The following is a 22,685-nucleotide window of genomic DNA, read 5'->3' as shown; positions in this document are numbered from 1 at the left end:
TTTGGCCACCTGATTCGAAGAACCAACTCATTGAAAAAGACCCTGATGCTGGGCAAGATTGAAGGCAAAAGGAGAAGGGGGTGGCAGAGGATGAGATGGTTAGATAGCATCACTGACTCTATGGACATGAGTTTGAGCAAATTCCGGGAGACAATGAAGGACAGGGATGCCTGGCATGTGGCAGTCCATGGGATCATAAAGAGTAGGACACAACTTAGTGACTGAACAACAACAATGGGGAATCACCTGATAAACATTAGTGAGGTCATCTGCCTGATGGTGACTCCTGCTATTTCCCTAAAACAAAGTAACCCTGTAATAACCAATCTACTTTCTATGTAACATAATCTGCTCATTCTTACTCCCTTCTGCCTGTAAAAGGCTTCCATTTGTACAGCCCCTCAGAGCTCCTTCTGGATAAATTAGATACTTCCAGACAAAAAGTTATTTTTGCTCAAATACACTCAAAAATTTTAACATGCTTCAGGTTATCTTTTAACATTACTTTATCATGCTAGCACATTCTGTCTTAGATTTATTCTAAGTCCCTCTCTTTTCAATGTCAAATTAAACTAAATTTCAACTGTTAAACAAGAATTTTGCAGCTCTTGATTCTTCCTACTGATCTTTGTTCTCTGATAGTTACTGTCCTCCTGCCAACCTCTTTCTTAACCACTGCTTATTCTGACCTAAAATACTTAGTGCATTTTTAATACAAATCACCAGTCACAGCACAGATGCCCCAGCACTTCCTGAGTCACTAGATGTACTCTATGTCCAGTTCTATTTCTGGCCCTTCTCCTTTTAAAGAATCTTCTTAGTCAGTAAACCTTAGCCCAGCAAAGAGAGATGGATGGTCTACAAATTTAACTCCAAGTCACTTAAACTTCAAGTAGACACCAAGGAATTTTCTAGGGGTTCAAACAAAGAATGAGACCTCAGAGCAATTAGGATGGGAGAACATAAAAATACTTTCTGAGAGTGGAAAGGTAAAAGCCTCTCCCAAGGCCTAAGAAGGGGACATGAGTTACATAGAAACCTGTGTCTTTGTCTAGAAGGTCACTGTGTTCTCTGAACACCGCTCTCCATGTGTGAAATACCACCATTGGTTGGTATCTTTTCATCCATCACCATCACCCTCTTAAGAAGTACATACCTCTCCTCTTTAGGTTTGGGTTTCTGGTCCCCACCTGGCTAATCTAGATAATAAAAAAGGCTTTCAACAATTTTAACAAGCTTACTATTTTAAAGCTTAGGTCAGTCCTAACTTAATTTCTATATTTCATTATTTAATTTTCTTTTTATTCTGGACAACATGAACACACAGAGAAGGACTTAAAGATGGTACACAAAATCTTGTCAGACAAGTCCAAGCCACCTGGGCCTCAGTGCCCTTGTTCCTACGGGAGAGTGACTATTGTTAGAAAGCAGTGAGGAGGTTATGGGGAAGTCAGTGGTTCCTTAGAATTCTCCAAAGGATGCTGGTCTGTGGTGATGCCTTTACACATCTAGAATAAAACTAAAAGAAAAATAACAATGAGGTTTCCATAGGCAATATTTATCCAACTGAAATACTGTCTTCTAGTCTCAAATCATAATGTGCTACCTACACCAGGGGATAGAACTCTTTCTCTTATAAAATCACCCTGATCATAGATGGTACTCTTTCCCGATGTATCGAGATTGCAAAATAAACATGTGACTTAAGCCATGCTGTGACTCCAGCAATTTTAAGAAATTGCACATCTTCAAGAATCAAAGAAGTCTGAAAACCCAAGATCCTAATCATTAGGTTCACCAGTTTCTAAGCATAGCTGAACTTGACTTTGCTTGGAAACCCAGAGGAATCACGCTGAAGCCAAGCAAACCCCACGTGATAAATATCCATCAGCTGAGCCTGGCTGTGGACTGAAGAGTCTTAGACTCTCCTGAACTCAGCTTGGTGACTGGCTTTCTTCACCTTAACAGATCAACTCATTTGTTCCTTATTTTAATTTAATATATAATAATTATTTCATTCACATTGAAAAAGATTTAGTGAACACAAGAGTGAAAATAAGAAACCTTACCAAAACTCCTATCATTCAAAGACAGCTAGTGTTGCCATCTGAATCCTAACTTACTGCCTTTGATAATTCATATGTTCTTTTATTGGTATAATTTAAATCAGATGCTGTAAAACTATCTTGCTTTAAAAAAAAAAAAAGATATGGTCTTGAGAGACCTTTCTCATGTTATAAAGCATTCTCTGAAATCATTGTGTTGAATAACAACATGTTTTGCCACATAATATTTTTCTACTTGTTAGAACCAGCCTAACAGAAATCTTTGTTTATAAATTGCTGTGAGAAAATGCAATAATCAGAGAGCAAACAAGCAGAATTACTAAACCAAAAGGTATGGAACTTTGAGATATTTCATATAGCTTAATTACTTTGGTTTTCCCAATTTACACTTTTACTATCAATGCATGAATGCCTATATCTCCATTATTGGTCTCTATTGTTATTCAGAGTTAATTCAAAAATTACAAAGCAACTAGTTACTTTTATTTCTTCATCTTAAAAACATACTGAAGTTGAACATTTTTGGTGTCTTTTAGTCACATTTCTCCCTTGGCCATTTTTCCATCTTTGACTTAAAGTTTCTTCAACAAAATGCCATTTTCTGTCAATTCCTAAGAAAAAAAGGAAGGGAGGATTTAAAAAAAAGTTTATATTCAGATCTTGGATGTGTTAGTCACTTAGTCATGTCCAACTCTCTGTGACCTCCATGGACTGTATAGCCTGCCAGGGTCCTCTGTCCATGGGATTTCCATCTTACTATATGGAGTTATAAAAATCTATCCTAATCTTGTAGTAGCTCTGGTAATTATTCTCCTGGGCAACCTCCTAGATTGCCAGTAAATAAACATGCTAGAATCCAAACCCAGCCGCGTTTGTCTCCAGCATCTTGAGCTCTGTAATATGGTGAGCCCCTGGGGATGCTGTCAACAGGTACAACATAAACATGACTCTACAGTTTTAACCTCTTACTCTTTAAATGAGTTAACCAAAGACCAAAGTAAGCCAGAAGTGGCAAAAACAAAGATAAATCCTTATTAACTTGTAGTTTCCCACTTCTTCCTTTCCCAAAGATAACTCCTTCTTTATGTGGGAAGTTTTCTGATATTAAATTGTTAAACTGTATTCTTTCAGGAATATGTTTCATTTTTTAAGCATTATTGCATATTATGGTATTTTTAAAAGTTCTTAGTTTTCAAGCTTTCTTCTAAAAGACATTCCTTTATTTCACTTTAGAGAAACCCTGCTCTCTTCTTTTGACTAAAACTTTTTTTGGCAAATAAGTTAGCCAATCACTCTTCAAAGGCATTATTCAAAGAGAAATTCACTTAGTATATCAAAATAAGGGAAAAGAATAAAAGTGCAGTCATAATTGGGTCAGTATAGAGAAGCCAACTATTTTTTTCCAGCATGGATATATTTAATTGTAGTAAGTTTCAGAAGCTAAATATTAAGGCAATGAAAGGTAAATAGTACCTCAAGCAAAAACAGTAATTATTATTTTCAATTAATAAAATGATAATGAGGATTTAAAACATCAATCTCAAATCCATTCAAGAAAATACATAATTATAAATAGGTCACTACCCTTAGATTTGAAAGGGCTTCTGGCCTAATCTAATGGTTCTGGTGCTAGAAATGGTATTAAAGCATCAGATTCTTGTGTAACATGCAGAGTTAAGAAGTAGCAAAATATCTGGGTTTGTGAAAGCTCTCTGAACAGAAGTAAAAATTTAAGCTCATTTGTATTTACAATTTTCTACACATTTTTAGGTGAATTTCAGGTAGCCCACTGTTATTGACTATTTCAAAAAACATTATCATTCAAGTTTAAAGCCTTTAAGTAAGCTAAACTGCCTTGGCCCAAATTTGGCTCAATATTTTTCTGTTGAGTCATATAAAACAAACGCTAGCAGTTGCTCATAGAGATCTCAGATCTTGCCACTTCATTTACTACAGATCCATATCCCATGACATAAAAGTATACATCAAACATGGAAGAAGCCTTTTATACATGTTTGCACACTAACTGAAAAGGATATCTCTTGACTGGGCTTCCCTGATAGCTCAGTTGGTAAAGAATCCTCCTGCAATGCAGGAGACCCTGGTTCAATTCCTGAGTCAGTAAGATCTGCTGGAGAAGGGATAGGCTAACCACTCCAGTATCCCTGGGCTTCCCTTGCAGCTCAGCTGGTAAAGAATCTGCCTGCAACACGGGTGACTTGGGTTGGGAAGATCCCCTGGAGAAGGGAAGGGCTATCTGCTACAGTATTCTGGCCTGGAGAATTCCATGGACTGTGTACAGTTCATGGGGTCGCAAAGAGTCAGACACGACTGAGTGACTTTCACTTTCTTTACTTTCTCCTGATTCCCAATGACAAACATTTGAATCTACTAATATGCTAACCCTTAGTAAGCAGAAAGTGTACCTACTACTTTTATAATTAAGTAACAAAGGTCTGTCTAGTCAAGGCTATGGTTTTTCCAGTAGTCATGTATGGATGTGAGAGTTGGACTATAAAGAAAGCTGAGCGCGGAACAACTGATGCTTTTGAGCTGTGGTGTTGGAGAAGACTCTCGAGAGTCCCTTGGACTACAAGGAGATCAGCCCTGGGATTTCTTGGGAAGGAATGATGCTAAAGCTGAAACTCCAGTACTTTGGCCACCTCATGCGAAGAGTTGACTCACTGGAAAAGACTCTGATGCTGGGAGGGATTGGGGGCAGGAGGAGAATGGGACGACAGAGGATGAGATGGCTGGATGGCATCACCAACTCGATGGACGTAAGTTTGAGTGAACTCCAGGAGTTGGTGATGGACAGGGAGGCCTGGCATGCTGCAATTCATGGGGTCGCAAAGAATCGGACACGACTGAGCGACTGAACTGAACTAAACTGAACCTTGTTCATATGATAATAAGTGCTATTAAGTAGTATGGAAACAGAAGGGAAGGGGGCAGGGCACAACATTTGAAAGAGTAACATAGCCCAAGGATATGGACATAAACAGCTTAGAACCAAATAGGTCCGATATGGTGGACTATTTGACTTCAGTAGACCTTGAGGCTCACTGTATGCTCATTGTTAATACATCAGCATCTAACTGGCACACCAACGTGCACCATGACAGCTCTGAGACCAAATATAAAAAGTCAAAAAGTCAGTGGTGGCCCAAATTCTGGAAATCTCTGCCTCTTCCCTAAAATAAATGGAGTAATCCCTCTCATTAGCCTAGGAAATTACCAAGCCCAGAAAAACTAATGATGCCATATTTCAGGTCTTTCTCACCTTCTGAGATAGCCCACACTCTTTTCTATGGAGTGTGTTTTCTCTCTAAATAAATTCACTTCTTATTTGTCACTTCATCTCCAAATTTGTTCACAATGAAGCAAGCATTTTAAATTCACCCAGAACAGTATATGTATTAATACTACATCTCTGAGATGTTATTGTCTCTTTTTAAAATTATTGTATAATTAATAGACCTCAAGGGATAAGGTGCCCAAGAAGGGAAGTACTGTGCTAAGTATTTAAACGACATGGGCTTGTTTCATGCTCAACTGCCCCCATAAGTGGGTATTACTATCTCACCTTTGTAGATGAAGAAAACTGAAGCTTGGAGAGAATAATTCACCTAACATCACAAAACATTCAGATCTGGAAGGTGTGGCTTGAGAAGCTACTCAAAAAATAGAGGGCACACCTCAACATGAATCAGCCATAGGCATACATATGTTCAGGCACATGTGTGGCAGAAACTAACACAATACTGTAAAGCAATTATCCTCCAATTAAAAACAGAAAAGAAGAAAGAGTGCCTCAGTTGCGTCCGACTCTGCAACCTCGTGGACTGTAGACTGTCAGGCATCTCTGTCCATGGGATTCTCCAGGCAAGAATACTGGAGTATGTTGCCATTCCCTTCTCCAGGGGATCTTCCTGACCCAGGGATCAAACCCAGTTCTTAGGCACTGCAGGCAGATTCTTTACTGTCTGAGCCACCAGGGAAACACACCAATTAAAAAGAAATAAATTTTAAAAAAGCAGCAGCAGTAATGTATTTTAAAAGGGGGCAGAAAACAGTGAAAGGAATAGTTTTACAGAAACATTTACTTTTGCAGATTTTATGTTCCTATTCTTCAGTCCTATTCTTATTTGGTCTTAAATTTTCAGAGGTGGACTTAGAAGTTAGGGAATGCATACACTTCAGGAGAAGGAGGGGAGGGGCTTTTGGAATCTGGATGTGGGGGGATAGTTGACCGGCCGAGGAAAAGCCCCAAAGAGGAAGAAAGGCAAGAGTGCAGGAGACCAGGCAGGGGTAAAACAAAACCTGAGATAATGGCTGAGGGGCAGCCTAGAACAGTCTCTTTCAAATCGCTGAGTCCCTGACTTATAAAGGCAAAAGGTAGAGGGACTCTGAACTAGCATGGACTTTGTCACTAGACTTTGTGAAGCTCAAGCTTTTATTGAAAGATATGGAGAACTTTTGAGCAAAAATGGAATGGGAAACCTCATCAGTGAGAGGTTTCCCGAATAAGGGTCTGAATAACGGTTTTCCTCAATAAGAACTTCTCATCAGGAATGACCAGATGCTACTGCATATGTGAGCTTCTGAGGTGCTACACTTTGCCCACAGAGTAAAAATGAGTAATAAATAACTTGACAAAAAAATTTTAGTACTTGATTTTTTCCCCCTGAAATTCATTTAAATTCAGTGTATTCAGAACCTTGAAATAAAAATAGACTCATCTTAGACCTTATCTTCCATGCTATCTAGGTCTAAAGAATAAAATTTTAAGAGCACTAAATCGGCATCAAAAAGAGGTAAATAAGCTCTATGAAAGTGAGGACTTTTAAATAGAAAAAAACTATAAAACATTTGTAAAGGTGACAGGAGATAGACTAGACTGACAAAGGTACATTAATGAAAGAGTTTTTAAACACCCTAAATACACAAAACCATGTGTGATGAACCACTGATCTTGTGTTCTATCTAAAAGCAAAGAATGTACTTTTTTTCTGACCACTGCTCTGGCAGACAAATGGCCCTAATTAACTCTATGCATATTTTCATCATGGCAAATGTCACTCTGTCGTGTCACTGACTGCCTACATTTTGTATCTTTTTTTTTTTTTTTGAACTAAGTTTACTGAAAATGCGGTGTGGATCTTTTCAAGGTGTTTTTGTCTTTGCATCTGTACACCTCACAAAATTCCTGGCATGTAGGAAAGTGCTTTGTATCTAACTGATTAAAAACCTTCCAACTGTCTGGTCAATGATTGACTTGAATGGAGGATGGATGAATATACAAGTGAATGGTTAAGTGGAGACTCCTTTGTTTGGAAAAAGGTACACAGGAATTATCTATTTTAATTAAAAACTATTCAAGGATAACTCACATCACCATTTGCTGGGAATACAGAAGAAGGAATTCAAACATGGGGTAAGTGAGAGACCAAGCTCGCTTTGTAGGTTTCTGTCAAGCTGAGAGTTCCTCGTTCTGTTTGCTATTTACAGAAAGAAAGAATGTGACCTATCTGTGGGAGACGTAAGAAGATATATTTTAGGATGACAATAAGACCTACAGCAATAACAGACATTTTTTCCAAAGCACAAATAAAGCATCCTGTGCTTTCATTTGCTGACAGCATGTGGACCAATTCTCGAGGACAAGCTACTGTGCAATATAACACTCCATTTCAACAAAAGGTGATGGTGAAGAGTGGATACAGAAGGTGGTACTCAGAGGGCCACCTGGTTCTGAATACAATGCTCTTTAGCCTTGGGAGGAGCACTGCCAGAGAAGGAAGTACAGCTGAAGAAGCTCTCAGTAGAGGAAAATGCCCACGTCATGCTTCTCAACCATCACAAGTCAACCCAACACCATGTGAGAGTCATGGACACTTGCCAGCAAGTCAGCAGCTCCCCAAGTCTGACCCATTACCTCTAGAAAACTCTGAAGGGAACAAATATGATTTGTTTGTAAATAATTTCTCAATATAATGACCATCTGTGACTCTGAATTTGGCCATTTTGAATAAGCAAATAAGAAGGAAGGAAGGGAGGGAGGGAAAGACAATCCCCTTGTTTTCTTGCAGATTCAACAAATACAAATGAGTTCTATCACTCCACACAGGATCTAGTAGATCTGGAATTTTATTGGACATATATTTTGACATATTTACCTCTCTTTCGGAATAGGAATTGTCTTTGTAATACTTTCTTCACACATCCAAATGGAATTCAAGAGCAAGTGCCATAGTGACCACACTAAGAAACACCAAAAGTACAGATTCTTTACCTTTTAAACCTAGAGGCAAGGCTGTATTTTGAAGCCTCAGACAAAAATGTATGTGGGGAGCTAGTTCTGTATTCTATCCTCCTAGAGCAAACTATTCATCAATACTGAACACAATGGAAACACTCCCTAGGAAAGCAGTACATCGTCCAGCTGTCCATTAGCTGGGGGTTGAGGCCTGACGGCAGGACATGCATCTTGTATTTTACACTCACAAGTTCTATGACCTCAGGTCACTCCCCTGCTCTGAGCACATTTCCTCCGTTGTAAATGTAGGCAAAGATAAAATCCACTTTGTAGGGCTGTGAGCATTTAGGAAAGTAACTCATATAAAAGCACTCAGCCTAATACCTGCCATATAATACACACTCAACAAATGATATCACTGTCATTATTAGAAGTCTTGAATTTCTGAGGCTCTCTATGTTCTCTTGTCTCACAATGAATAGCATATAAGAAAATTACCAACAGTCAGAACAACTCAAGAGCTCCTCCAAACTAATTCAAGGGCCAGTTAATTCTGCCAGGCTCTTCTCACTTTGAGATGTCATTTGGAGTCTGCTCATCTCTACATTTCATGTGTGTCATCTTTTCATGGAGAACCCGTCTGACCCTCCCGACCAGTCCTCTATCACGCTTCTCTGTTCAAATCTCTACCTGGCACTTTCCATCGACACTCACTCTTCTTCTCTATCATCTGCCTTCTCCAACTTTCCCCCACTTACTCCAGGCTGTGTCCATCTTCTGCTGTTTTCCTAGTGCCTAAAAGAGTATCTGGCTTTGGTAAGTCCCAGCAATACATTGTTGAATGAGTAAGTGCTTACACAAGTATATGGTGTGTGTAGGCACTGGGTTGGCTTGGTAACAAGGGTAGACAGCAATATCTTGATAGCCTAGTCAGAAACCCACCCAGCACAGGAACAAAAGTGGGTCCATGAGAAGGGCTTAAACCACTGTCTTCCAGGTTTGTTTTAGGGACAACTAAAAGGAAAGAAATGACACAGTCTGCTTTCCCACCACAGATCTTCCTTGACTTATGATGGGGTTACACCTTGCCAAACCATCAGAAGTTGAATATATCATAAGTTGAAACTGCACTGAATATCATGCTTCCCAGGTTGCAATGCAGGAGACACAGGAGATGAGGATTCGATTCCTGGGTTAGGAAGATCCCCTAAGGAGAATGAAATTGCAACCCACCCCAGTATTCTTGCCTGGAGAATCCCATGGACAGAGGAGCCTGGCAGGCTGAAGTCTATAGGGTCACAAAGAATCAGACATGACTGAAATGACTTAGCATACACACACACACCCCCCAAACATCATAGCTTAGCTGATGCTGTTGTTTAGTTGCTAAGCCGACTCTGACTCTTTGCAACCCCTGGACTGCAGTGTGCCAGACTCCTCTGTCCTTCATAATCTCCTGGAGTTTACTCAAATTAATGTCCATTGAGTCAGTGATGCCATTCAACCATCTCATCCTCTACTTGGCTGAACCTACTTTAAACATGCTCAAAACACATTAGCCTACAGTTGGGCAAAACTGGCCAAAATGAAGCCTATTTTATAATAAAATGTTGAGTATCTTGTGTAAATTACTGAATATTGCACTAAAAATGAAAAACGAAATAGCTGTATGGGTACAGAATGGTTGTACATGTATCAATTGTCACCTTCATGATCACATGCCTGGGCGCTGCTGCTCACTGCCACTGCCCAGCATCGAGAGAAAGTTTGGAATATCGTTTCACTGGCCTGGGAAAAGACAAAAATTCAAAATGTGGAGTATGCTTGCAAATAAGTAGCACATTCTCATCCTCATAAAGTCAAAGAATCCTAAGTGGAACCATCAAATGCCAGGGACAGTTTAGCTATACTACCTCTCTTCCAGATTCTGAAAGGTGATGTCACCACTTCAGCCACTGCCATTCCCTCTTCCCAGATCCCTTCCCCTCATATCTTCAACAGCTACCAGCTCCAGCCCATCTCTCAGGTAACCATCTCAGAGATGCTCTGCTGACTGCAGTACCGTATCCTCCCTACCTCTACTGTTATCTCCTCACTTAGCTACTTGATTGGGTCCTACATGTCACTTGTCACAATGTGTAATTATTTAATACATTTACTTTGATTCTATTTTGTCCATTAAAATATACACTCCATGAAAGACCAATTTTGTTGTTGTTGTTGTTCTTTGGAACTGCATTTTCAGCACCTTATACAATTCCTGGCATATAACTTGAGTTTGATAAATAAGCATCAAGGCAAGAGAAAAGAAAAGGATCTAGAAGCAGAAGGAAGGAATATCTCATTTTTAAAGTCTTTCCAAATTCCAGACAACATTCTTCGATTGAGCAGCTACTGTTGACTACAGGAAGAGAAGCTAGCACTAGTCTCTCCATGAAGACAAATACAGATACCATGTTTAGTAACTGCTTAACATTTTGCTTCACTGTTACTGCAGAACTCTAAAAGAAACAGTTCATTTCTTGACGGAGGATCTATATAGCTCTTTGTCATCAGATGAGGAACTACAGGAAATGGCAATGAATCACCTGCCCACCAACTTCTTTTTCTCATTTTCTTGCCACTGGCTTCATTCACCGGCTTTCAGAGCCTTAAGTCAATCAAACTTTCATAACCAAATCTCTCCTTAACAAATGCAAGACTCACTTCCCACCAAACAACCTAATTTAGCACAAATTTTAAATTTCAAGGGAAATTTGAACATGCTTCACTTTAAATGTCAGGACTGGATATTCAGATGGAATAATTACAGGAGAGGAAACATTTCCTTCCAATAAAAAAGGATTGCTAGTTTGTACAAAGTACTAAGGATATTACGTTTTAAATGCACCTGCTTCTGTATATTGCTAATGGGCATCTTTGAGCAATAGCAGAGAGCATGGCCCTGTGTCCTGATTGCCACCAAGTTGGGAACACTGGCACTAAAATTCAAAGGACAAACATCACCTCTTAAAACACAGATCCATCAACTTGTGCCTTCTAATATGCCACCAGCAGTTGTTACTCACTTTCATAATAACCTAGAATCCCTTTTCCACATGATTCTAATGGTACAGAACCTGCCTGCCAATGCAGGAGACATAAGAAACATGGGTTTGATCCCTGGGTTGGGAAGATCCCCTGGAGGAGGGCATGGCAACCCACTCTGGTATTCTTGCCTGGATAATCCCACGAACAGAGGAGCCTGGAGGGCTACAGTCCATGAGGTCACATAGAGTCAGACATAACTGAAGTGATTTCACACAGAGAGACAGACACACACACACACACCCTTTCCCTTGTTCATGAGGCCAATGGATTCTTACCATCTCATTCTCTGCTTGGCTGAGCCTACCTTAAACATGCTCAGAACATTTACATTAGCCTATAGAAGTAAGCAGCTCTTAAGTACACACCATTCTGTATAGCTTAGGAATAAGCAAGGTTCCGACAGCTTTATAAACAGTGTTTTTATAAATAGTTTGGAAATTCTATTAAAACATACTATGATTTTCCAGGTTTGATGTTGGGAGTCTGATAACTGTAACTGCGAAAAGCTATGCTGGACTATATGAGACTGAAGTTAAGCTCTAAAGATGCCAGAAAACAAACAAAAGGCACATCTTCAGAAATCATTTGTTCACAACACAAAAATTCTCACACAATACCCCATTTTCTCTCCAAACCCATTTTCAATCTCTCTAATCATATAAGGGACGGTTTCTCAGTGAGTTACTAAAATGTACTTAACATCCCTCGTCAACATTTATTCCTCATGTGTTCTTACAAAAGGAGCAAGTTGTGGGTTTTATGCCAGAGTCAGAGAGAGATAACCAACTTCCTGGGTGGGGGAATAAAATCTAAATAAAGCTTAGATCAAAATTGTGAATATGTAATTCATGAATCCCAAGGTTTTTCACACTGAAAAAATTTATCATGATTTTTGTGTTTTATGAAGAGAAGTCGTGTTTACTAGCTTCAAATGTCTCTAAAGACTTATTAAAATATCAGATACTCAAAGTAAATGTATCCAATACCTGTGGTACTCAAGGCACAAAAGAAATGCTATATTTAGTTATTTCCTTGTGTCCTTTTTATCTTTTGTCTCACATTTACAGTATTCATTATGCTAGGACAGTAAGACATGTATAATGGTTGTTTTAGCTTTCTAGGGTGTCAGTGCTCAAATGCTTATGTCTTAGAGATGCACAAACAAGCAAGTTTGAAGATGAGAAGACTGAAGGAAGTCACACAGTAAAGAAATATGCTGAAAGCCCTCGTCTTAATCAAAGATGTTCCAAATAGCAAGTTTTTTACATAATTGTCAGTTTCAGGACAAAGTCTAAGTAAAACATTTTTTTTCAAAAGGGAAAACTAACTTTCCTGTGTAATATATAGACTCTTGAGACAAAATACATAGGAAATACTTTTTTTTAAGGTAGGTGATAATTGCCTGGGGATGGGATTTTACTGTAAAAAGACACCACAAAGAGATTTTAAATGTTGACTTGCCCCCCAACCCTGTTTACATTGCTAAATTGTTTCAGACACATAGACTTATGAAAGAAAATGAATCTTCTCTCTTTAGCGATTACTATGCTTAAGGAAATTATGCTAAACTCATTTGCATGTAGATGATTCAGTCCTTTGAATAACGATTTCCTTAACCAACACAGTTATTATTATAGATGAGGCTATATAATGGAAAAGCTCAAAAGAGGTTGTAACCAACTTTGATGTATTCTAACCCATAAAGAAAATGTTGCTGATGACTGAAACCAGTTGATTTTCCTGAACTGTTGTGGTGTTTACAGAAGAGTCTTGGCAATTACTTTCTAACTTTCATATGTAAACCAGACAGTTACAAAAAACTTTTAACTCCCTATCTAGTGTTTTGTTATTAGTTGTTCAATCATGATAGTTCATATTTGTGTAGCCCTTACTATGTGCCAGGTACTGTTCAAACTGATTCATTCTCATGATTCATGCTCATTTCAGTGTCATATTCTACAGCTTATCTAGTATTACATATGAATATTATCATCACTTTGCAGAGTAGTGCAATAGTTAAAACTAAGGCAGAGAGTTTTAAGGAAGAGTTCTTAAAGGAAGAGCTTTAAGGAAGCTCTATAAGTCAGTAAAAACAAGACTGGGAGCTGACTGTGGCTCAGATCATGAACTCCTTATTGCTAAATTCAGACTTAAACTGAAGTAGGGAAAACCATTCAGGTATGACATAAATCAAATCCCTTATGATTATACAGTGGGAGTGACAAATAGATTCAAGGGATTACATCTGATAGAGTGTGTGAAGCGGAGAAGACAATGGCACCCCACTCCAGTACCCTTGCCTGGAAAACCCCATGGATGGAGGAGCCTGGTAGGCTGCAGTCCATGGGGTAGCAAAGAGTTGGACATGACTGAAGCGATTTAGCAGCAGCAGCAGCAGTGTGTGTGAAGAGCTATGGATGGAGGTCCATGACACTGTGCAGAGTGATCAAGACCATCCCCAAGAAAAAGAAATGCAAAAAGGCAAAATGGTTGTCTGAGGAGGCCTTACAAATAGCTGTAAATAGAAGAGAAGCTAAAGGCAAAGGAGAAAAGGAAAGATATACCCATTTGAAGGCAGAGTTCCAAAGAATAGCAAGGCGAGATAAGAAAGCCTTCCTCAGTGATCAGTGCAAAGAAATAGAGGAAAACAATAGGCTGGGAAAGACTAGAGATCTCTTCAAGAAAATCAGAGGTACCAAGGGAACATTTCATGCAAAGATGGGCACAATAAAGAATAGAAATGGTATGGACCTAACAGAAGCAGAAGATATTAAGAAGAGGTGGCAAGAATACACAGAAGTATACAAAAAAGATCTTCATGACCCAGATAATCGCGATGCTTTGATCACTCATCTAGAGCCAGACATCCTAGAATGTGAAGTCAAGTGGGCCTTAGAAAGCATCACTATGAACAAAAGCTAGTGGAGGTGATGGAATTCCAGTGGAGCTATTTCAAATCCTGAAAGATGATGCTGTGAAAGTGCTGCACTCGATATGCCAGCAAATTTGGAAAACTCAGCAGTGGCCACAGGACTGGAAAAGGTTAGTTTCCATTCCATTCCCAAAGAAAGGCAATGCCAAAGAATTGCTCAAACTACCGCACAATTGCACTCATCTCACACACTAGCAAAGTAATGCTCAAAATCCTCCAAGCCAGTCTTCGACAGTACATGAACCATGAACTTCCAGATGTTCAAGTTGGATTTTGAAAAGGCAGAAGAATCATAGATCAAATTGTCAACATCCATTGGCTCATCAAAAAAGCAAGAGACTCCCAGAAAAACATCTATTTCTGCTTTATTGACTACACTAAAGCCTTTGACTGTGTGGATCACAACAAACTGTGGAAAATTCTTCAAGAGATGGGAATACCAGACCACCTGACCTGCCTCCTGAGAAATCCGTAAGCAGGTCAAGAAGCAACAGTTAGAACCGGACGTGGAACAACAGACTGGTTCCAAATAGGAAAAGGAGTATGTCAAGGATGTATATTGTCACCCTACTTATTTAACTTATACGCAGGGTACATCATGTGAAACTGCAGGCTGTATAAAGCACAAACTAGAATCAAGATTGCCGGGAGAAATATCAATAACCTCAGATATGCAGAGGACATCACCCTTATGGCAAAAAGCGAAGAAGAACTAAAGAGCCTTTTGATGAAAGTGAAAGAGGAGAGTGAAAAAGTTGACTTAAAGCTCAACATTAAGAAATCTAAGATCACGGCATCTGGTCCTATCAGTTCGTGGCAAATAGATGGGGAAGCAATGGAAACAGTGAAAGCCTTTATTTTTTCAGGCTCCAAAATCACTGCAGAAGGTAAATGTAGTCATGAAATTAAAAGATGCTTGCTCCTTGGAAGAAAAGCTATGACCCACGTAGACGGCATATTAAAAAGCAGAGACATTACTTTGCCAGCAAAGGTCCATCTAGTCAAGGCTATGGTTTTTCCAGTAGTCATGTATGGATGTGAGAGTTGGACTATAAAAAAAGCTGAGCACTGAGGAATTGATGCTTTTGAACTGTGGTAATGGAAAAGACTCTTGAGAGTCCCATGGACTTCAAGGGGATCCAACCAGTCCATTCTAAAGGTGATCAGCCCTGGGTGTTCTTTGGAAGGACTGATGCTAAAGCTGAAACTCTAATACTTTGACCACCTGATGTGAAGAACTGACTCATTGGAAAAGACCCTGATGCTGGGCAAGATTGAAGGCAGGAGGAGAAGGGGACAGCAGAGGAGGAGATGGTTGGATGGCATCACTGACTCAATGGACATGAGTTTGAGCAAGCTCTGGGAATTGATGATAGACAGGGAAATCTGGTGTGCTGCAGTCCATGGAGTCACAAAGAGTTGGACACGACTGAGTGATTGAACTGAACTGAAGGCAGAGAGAGGCTAAGTGACTTATCCAAGGTCTCCACTGATAATAAGAGCTGGAGCTGAGACTCAAAAACCAAGTGGCCTGTCTCCATAATCTTTGCTCTTAACTCCACTATATTAAATCAACTTGGAACAAGGATAAATTGAAGATAAGTTTAACACTCTGACTCATGCACAGAATAAGTTAAAGAGGGGAGAATCTGGTGTGGGCCAGAATAATTAGGAATATTTTCTGTGGTATTTTATGCAAAGTGTGTTGGATAATTTCTAACTTTTAACAAAACAGCAACAAAAATAGAACTGTTGACTAAATACTTACTCTTTCTGTCTAAACTAATAGGAATCAGTTACAATAAACATGAGTGAAAATTTCAAGTCCACATTTCCATAATAACTTTGCACTCATAGCCTATGAGCCCAAGGAGGAGAAAGAGATAAAAGGAAATTAGAAAGGTACAGAAGATTTCTTGAAAGGGCCATGACACATAATGGTTATTAACAGCCACTCTCATCAATGACTGCTTATTTTCCCCCTCAGGCTCAATTATATCAGAAGTAGTTCATTATATACTCTTCCCTTTGCTACTTGCGCATTTTATACACTGTTCCATTTGCTAGCCACACTATTTTAACTATCCAGCACCTACCAAAGGGCTCAGAACTGGTCTAGAGCTTTTTTCTCTATGGTTCACGTTAATTGTTCTAGGCTTTGCCTCCCAATTTCTGACCTAAAACCTCTTTCTCTTGTGAGTCTGTCCAGTCTCCTGGACTTTGGTTTCATATTCAATCTGGTTCCTTATTTCCAGTTAAATGGATCACCTGTCCAGTTCTGTTCTTTACCATTGCTGCTAATAACTACTTGTGAGCATCATGCTAGATACTCATTTACGTCAAATGCTGATCAACTATGTAAATTACAAACTATTTTCCCTGCTGTCCTAATGGAGAGGGAAGGCTAGAGAAGGTTTCTCTTGGGAAGTGGTATTTATGCTAAGAATTTAAGTGTATGAAGTATTTCAACTTGTAAAGATCACAGACAAACTATCCCAGGAAGAGAGCACAGCAGACACAAATGTCTTTAAGTAGGAAAAACCCTGGTATTTTTAGTAAGCTAATGTGGCTATCAAACAATGTCTGAAGAGCAGAGTGGCAAGGTGTCTCAAGATGAAGGACATATGGGGCCATGCAGGTCAAGTAGGATCAAATAGTGCGAACTTTGTACTTCCTTCATCAAGCTAGGTACACAGTAGAGTCATAGATCATGTTTTGTCTATGTGGGCTCCCAGAACCCAGCATATCTGTTGACCTTTAGCATCACTTTGAATATTGGTTTTGAAGTTGCTATCGGTACTAGTGACAAAATAGCTGGTGGTGTTAGGTGCTGAATTGTTAGGGGTGCTGGAATCGTTAGTATTTGTAGTGCAATTGGTCGTGCCATCCATGGTGGAACTGTCGGCACTTTTGGTAGAATTGCCAGTGGTGTTGATGATGGTATTCAGACTCACTATGCTAGAAGCACAATGAATGTCTATGGATGATCACTTCCTAAATGAAGGCCTGTATCCATTTGCTGTATGTGACAGTACATACCATTCAGAAGCAATTAATAGCTAACGTTGAAGCCTAGACCAGGAGATGAAAAGCAATTAAAAGAGTTCAGCTGGTATTATTAATATGTTTGATCAGATGGAGACCTGAGGATTCAGACAAAGCTGAATTTAAATATAATTTATGTCCCTTAATGATAACATCCTTAACATAATTCTTTCTGTACTTCTATAATATGCTCTGACTCTTTTGCAAATACAGCCTAAACCTACCTGAATCCCCTACCTGTGATGTTGTTACCTGAGAATGTTCTCCCTACCAGGAATAGATTTGGAGAACATAAAGACAGATTTTATAGTTTTGTTAGTAATTCAGCATTCATACAGAAGGGAATAGGGGCCAGGGAGAATGGAGCATCCTCTTTCACTCAAATATTATCCCCCAACCAGCAGGACTTACGTAAATCATAAGTTCCCGTAACAATTTATAAGACGCCTCCTACCAAATATTATTTTAGGGATAAATAAGACATAGTCCCTGACCTTTAGCAGCTATTAATGATACCACTTATTCAGCACCGAATATTTGTATTAACTTCGTAGTATCTATTATTTAAGCTAATGGAAATATTATACCAATTTCATACCTGAGAAAACTAAGGCCTAGAGAAGAAACCACTTGTCCTATTGAAAAACCCATGCACTTGTTATTAATCAACCTTACCTCCCTTCCCACTCCATGGATAAAGACATGAGGAAATACTTATTCTGACTTAATGATATCAGTGAACCTTAAAGCTAAAGATCTAGGGTCCATGCAACAGAATCATAGGGAAGTCCCATAGCATCCTGAGGATTCACAGAAAAGCATCCCAGACAATCAAACACCTGAAGGAGGGACACTGATGCTGTAACAGAAGTTATATGAACACACTCTTTGAGCAGGTTGACATACTCTGACCAGTGGTATCTGGTAGAATGGTGCTGAGACCTAAGGGGGTTAGTAAATCTACGCAAGTATACACAGTCAAGCAATGGTTACTTGGTGAGTAATCAATTAATTACTCATATTACTCATTTGTGTTTCCTCATAACATTTTGTCCCCAAAAAAATTTTTAAACAAAACTCTGTATCAAAATAAGATAAAACTATTTGCTTAGATATGCCTATGATGGTCTATGCCCTGAACAATCAGAAAGTTGTCCCTTTAATCAAGATACTATCCTTTGAAATAAATCTGGAATTAATAGACATGCTATGTCTTAGAGTAAATTAATTTGCCTCTTTCTTGTTTCAGAGAGGTTTTGATTAATCAAGTTAGGAGTGGTGGTAAGGATTATAATAACTAAAGGAAGAGAAAGGTTTGGAAGGGAAAAGCTAGAGGTGATTTCTGCCAACTTACAACTGAAAAATTATAATTTGAAAGCGTAGGATTTTCCTAGGTACATACCCAATAAAAATTTGTATTGTTCACCAAAGATGTGTACTAGAACGTTGAGAGAGTTCTGCTGGACTCAGATAAAAACTGAAACTACGGAAATTTCCACCAGTACTAGAATGAACAATATTATGTCATATATTCACACAAAGAAACACTATAACCAATGAGGGTAAATGCATCATTGCTGTACAATACAACACAGATCGGTCTCACATATGTGATGATCCTTAAAAGAAGGCTTACACAATTGAGTCTATAATGGGTGATCCTATTCATCGAAATCATGCGACAGTAGATGAATTCCACCAATGTTGTTTGAAGTCAGCATAGTAACTGCTCTCATGAGGGTAATTAGTGATTGGAGGAGATAGAGGAGGGCATTTGTGTGGCTGGCTACACAGATGCACTCAGTGTGAGAAAATTCACTGGGCTGTACACTAATGGCATTGCCATTTTTTCCTGTATGTATATTATGGCCCCAAAATAAGTCACAAAGTAAAAGAGCCAGTGATTTTTTTATCAGAAGCCTAGACTGAAAGTTAGGATGTACATTATTAGGTAATCATTTAACCTCTCTTAAAGCTTGAATTCTTTGTCTATAACATAGCACTGATGTCCATCATACCAGATTAAGTGAGATTAAAAAATTGTGACATGCTTTGTAAATTATAAAGTTCTGTACAATTGTCAACTATGTAAGCTAGTAGCTTGCAACCCTCGCTGTGCATGATATTCACTTAAGGAGCTTAATGAGGACAGCAAAATAGATGCCCTAGTCTCACCACCACCCTACAGATTTTGATTCACTAGGTCTGGGGAGGGGCCAGTGAATCTCTAGTTTCAGAGGATCCACAAGTGACAACGGTTTTGGACCACCAATTTAGAAAATATCTCCTTGTTTCAAACTTTAGTATGCATATCATTTCAGGCTCATTTCTGGGATCTGTGCTATCCATCTACATTTTGCCAATCACAAATTATGCAGACACAATGAATTTCCAGAAAGTCCAAAGCAGTGGGATAACAAACATCTGGAGAGTATGAAAGGGCATTGATCAGCCAAAAGGTATCTAAAGGTCCGTATCGCCAAAGCTATGGTTTTTCCAGTAGTCATGTACAAATGTGAGGGTTGGTCCATAAAAAAGGCTGAGTGCCGAACAATTGATGCTTTCGAATTGTGGTTCTGGAGAAAATTCTCAAGAGTCCCTTGGAAAGCAAACAGATCAAACCAGTCACCCTAAAGGAAATCAACCCTGAATATTCATTGGAAGGGCTGACACTGAAGCTCCAATACGTTGGCCACCTGATGAGAAGAGCCGAGCCGACTCATCAGAAAAGACTCCAATGCAGGGAAAGATTGAGGACAGGAGGAGAAGGGGACAACAGAGGATGAGATGGTTGGATGCCATCACTGACTCAGTACACATGAGTTTGAGCAAACTCTGGGATATAGTCAAGGAGAGGGAAGCCTTGTGTGCTGCAGTCCAAGGGGTCACCAAGAGTTAGACACAACTTAGTGAGTGAACAACAACAACAACAAAATTAAAACAAGTACCCTGAAGCAAAATTTTTTACTTGTGAAAAATTCACAAATGATTATAAGAGCAGAACATCTTCATAGTAATATACAAAGTCAAAATATATGCCATTGCATATCTATGCCAGAAATCAAGATCTAATTTATGCTTTGGTTTTGTTTTTCCTCCACTTAGGAAATGAAAACCAGATTTTGAAACAGTTTTTGACAATATTTCTTTTGATGTCCTTTTTGTGTTATTAATAGTATATTGTTTCAACACGAGGCTTCTATAGACTTTAAAATTGCTAGACTTCAAGAAGTAGATGGGCTTCCCTCATAGTGCAGTTGGTAAAGAATCTGCCTGCAATGCAGGGGACCCGGGTTCGATTCCTGGGCCGGGAAGATCCCCTGGAGAAGGAAATGGCAACCCACTCCAGAATTCTTGCCTGGAGAATCCCCATGGACAGAGGAGCCTGGCAGGCTATAGTCCATGGGGTTGCAAGAGTTGGACACTACTTAGCTACTAAAGATAGAGAAGAAATAGATCATTTCCCACCAAAGAGTAAAATTCATAAAAATCAGAATTTTTTTTGAGGCTTCTCTTTGAGTCTCTATGACATTCAAATTGCTTCATTTCTCTTCCCCTAATTTCTAATTTTCTCCTTAGATAAAGTCATTACACACAAGAAAGGGTTCGTTGCAAAGCAATCCAACATTTGCATGTCGCTGATGTATATGTTGCCCCAACAGGAGGCACTGAATAAATAACTACTGAATTTAACAGATTAGTCATTTTGAGACTAGACCATATTCTCTAGCCAAAGATAAGACCATAGATTTTATGTGGTCTAGTTGTTAAAATGCAGTTAAAACTAACAACTCTTCATTGAATCTATAAAACTATATTTGCATGCGACTTTTATAGGCCAACATATAGTGCTGCAGTAGATTACATCTGAATTGAATTTTTAATGCTGCTGTGTGCATATTAAATGTTACCTTTACTTCCTGTTTTAGGATTCTGCTTAGCATTATTCATAGCCTGAAAAGAAGTTATTCTAGTAGCATCCTACACTTTTATCATGTATATGTCTGGAAGAATTTGTCAACTAGGAGACAATTTGAGTTAAAAAAAAAAAAGACAATGAACAGCCACTTACATTAAGGCAACTTCTTAGAAACTTGCTTAGCTTTTTTTCTTAGAAACTTGTTTCAATTTAATTAGGTGTAGGTCATCAATTCCCAGCTACCTTGAAGAATAAAGCACCACAAAGATAATAGGTACATCACTTGTGACTAAGATTATCTGAAGAAAAATACAAATTACAAAGAAGTATCTGAGTAACAATATTGGGATAATGTGGAACTTTTCATTTTCAGCCAATGTTGTCATCAAAGACATAATGCGGAGAATTACAGAACATTCAACAGTGAACATTAAAAATTCATATTCTGACTAGTGCTACTTTATCACTGATAAATAATTTAAATGGAAGTTTGGTGCTACCTTGTTACTTAACATTGTTAAGATATCCGCACTTCCAACCAAGGTTGATTTGGGTGCTTTTTACTTTCAAAGAAAACTTTAATTTGTTCCTTTTACATGGTGTAGGGTTGAAATCCTACAACTTAGTAAAGAGAATACTCTGAGTTAACTGTCTTCATATTTTAGTACTCAACTTCTTCCCTAAATGGTGCTCCTTAAAGGCATCTGAGGAGCACCATTTACTGCATCTATGTCTATCCTTTCTGTAGAGTTGGTCTCCATTCTCCATAGCTAATATTTGCAGCTGCCTCTCACTGTCTGCTGTCCTCTAATCCAAGATTTCTCATCTCTTCTCTCTTCTTCCCCTGACATTCTCCCCTGTTTTCTATGTGAGTAGAGGGTCATTTCCATTTACTATGGACACTACCTTTTTCCCCAATTCTAAACTAGAAAGTGAGTGGGTTGGAGAATTTTATGGAACATCTTTGATGTCTTATTAGATGTAATAGGCCTTGTATTTTTTTGTTTCTGTTTTGGTGGCAGGATAACCTCGACTGAGCAAAGACCTAGGAAGATGAGGTCACCTTCAGTCAAATTGGGACAGCTGCCTGATTTCAACATACATTTCTTTTTATTTTGGTATGTGATAAGTAGAGATGATAAAACTCTTGTGCAATGAACAACAGTTGCCTTCAGAACCATTTCATCAGCACAGCATGGTGGTGAAAGCATGCCCACTAAAAGATACACTCTGTAAATCCAAACCCCAGTTCTACTGTTTATTAACTATGTAATCAGGGCAACCTCTCTTCTCAGTATCAGGAATGACAATAATTGTATTTCATAGGATCACTTGGGAATTAAACAAGTTCATACATTTACAACACTTAAGATA

At 38.8% G+C, this 22,685-nt stretch overlaps 1 protein-coding gene and 1 long non-coding RNA gene across 3 annotated transcripts in view; both read right to left on the bottom strand.

Moving 5' to 3' along the window:
* Nucleotides 1-22,685, bottom strand: part of KCNIP4 (potassium voltage-gated channel interacting protein 4) — a 1,300,658-nt gene that overhangs the window by 1,219,147 nt on the left and 58,826 nt on the right. The gene's annotated exons all lie outside the window — the stretch shown is intronic.
* Nucleotides 133-21,630, bottom strand: LOC123334461. The gene is made up of 4 exons (XR_006552334.2): nucleotides 21,465-21,630; nucleotides 10,032-10,113; nucleotides 2,547-2,677; nucleotides 133-1,519 (listed from the first exon to the last, which is right to left on the bottom strand). It is a non-coding gene; the product is annotated as an uncharacterized LOC123334461 (long non-coding RNA).

This window comes from Bubalus bubalis, chromosome 7 (assembly GCF_019923935.1).
Source record: "Bubalus bubalis isolate 160015118507 breed Murrah chromosome 7, NDDB_SH_1, whole genome shotgun sequence".
NCBI lineage: Eukaryota > Metazoa > Chordata > Mammalia > Artiodactyla > Bovidae > Bubalus > Bubalus bubalis.
Note: the sequence above shows the minus strand (reverse complement) of the source record. Positions and strands in the feature narration are given on the sequence as shown.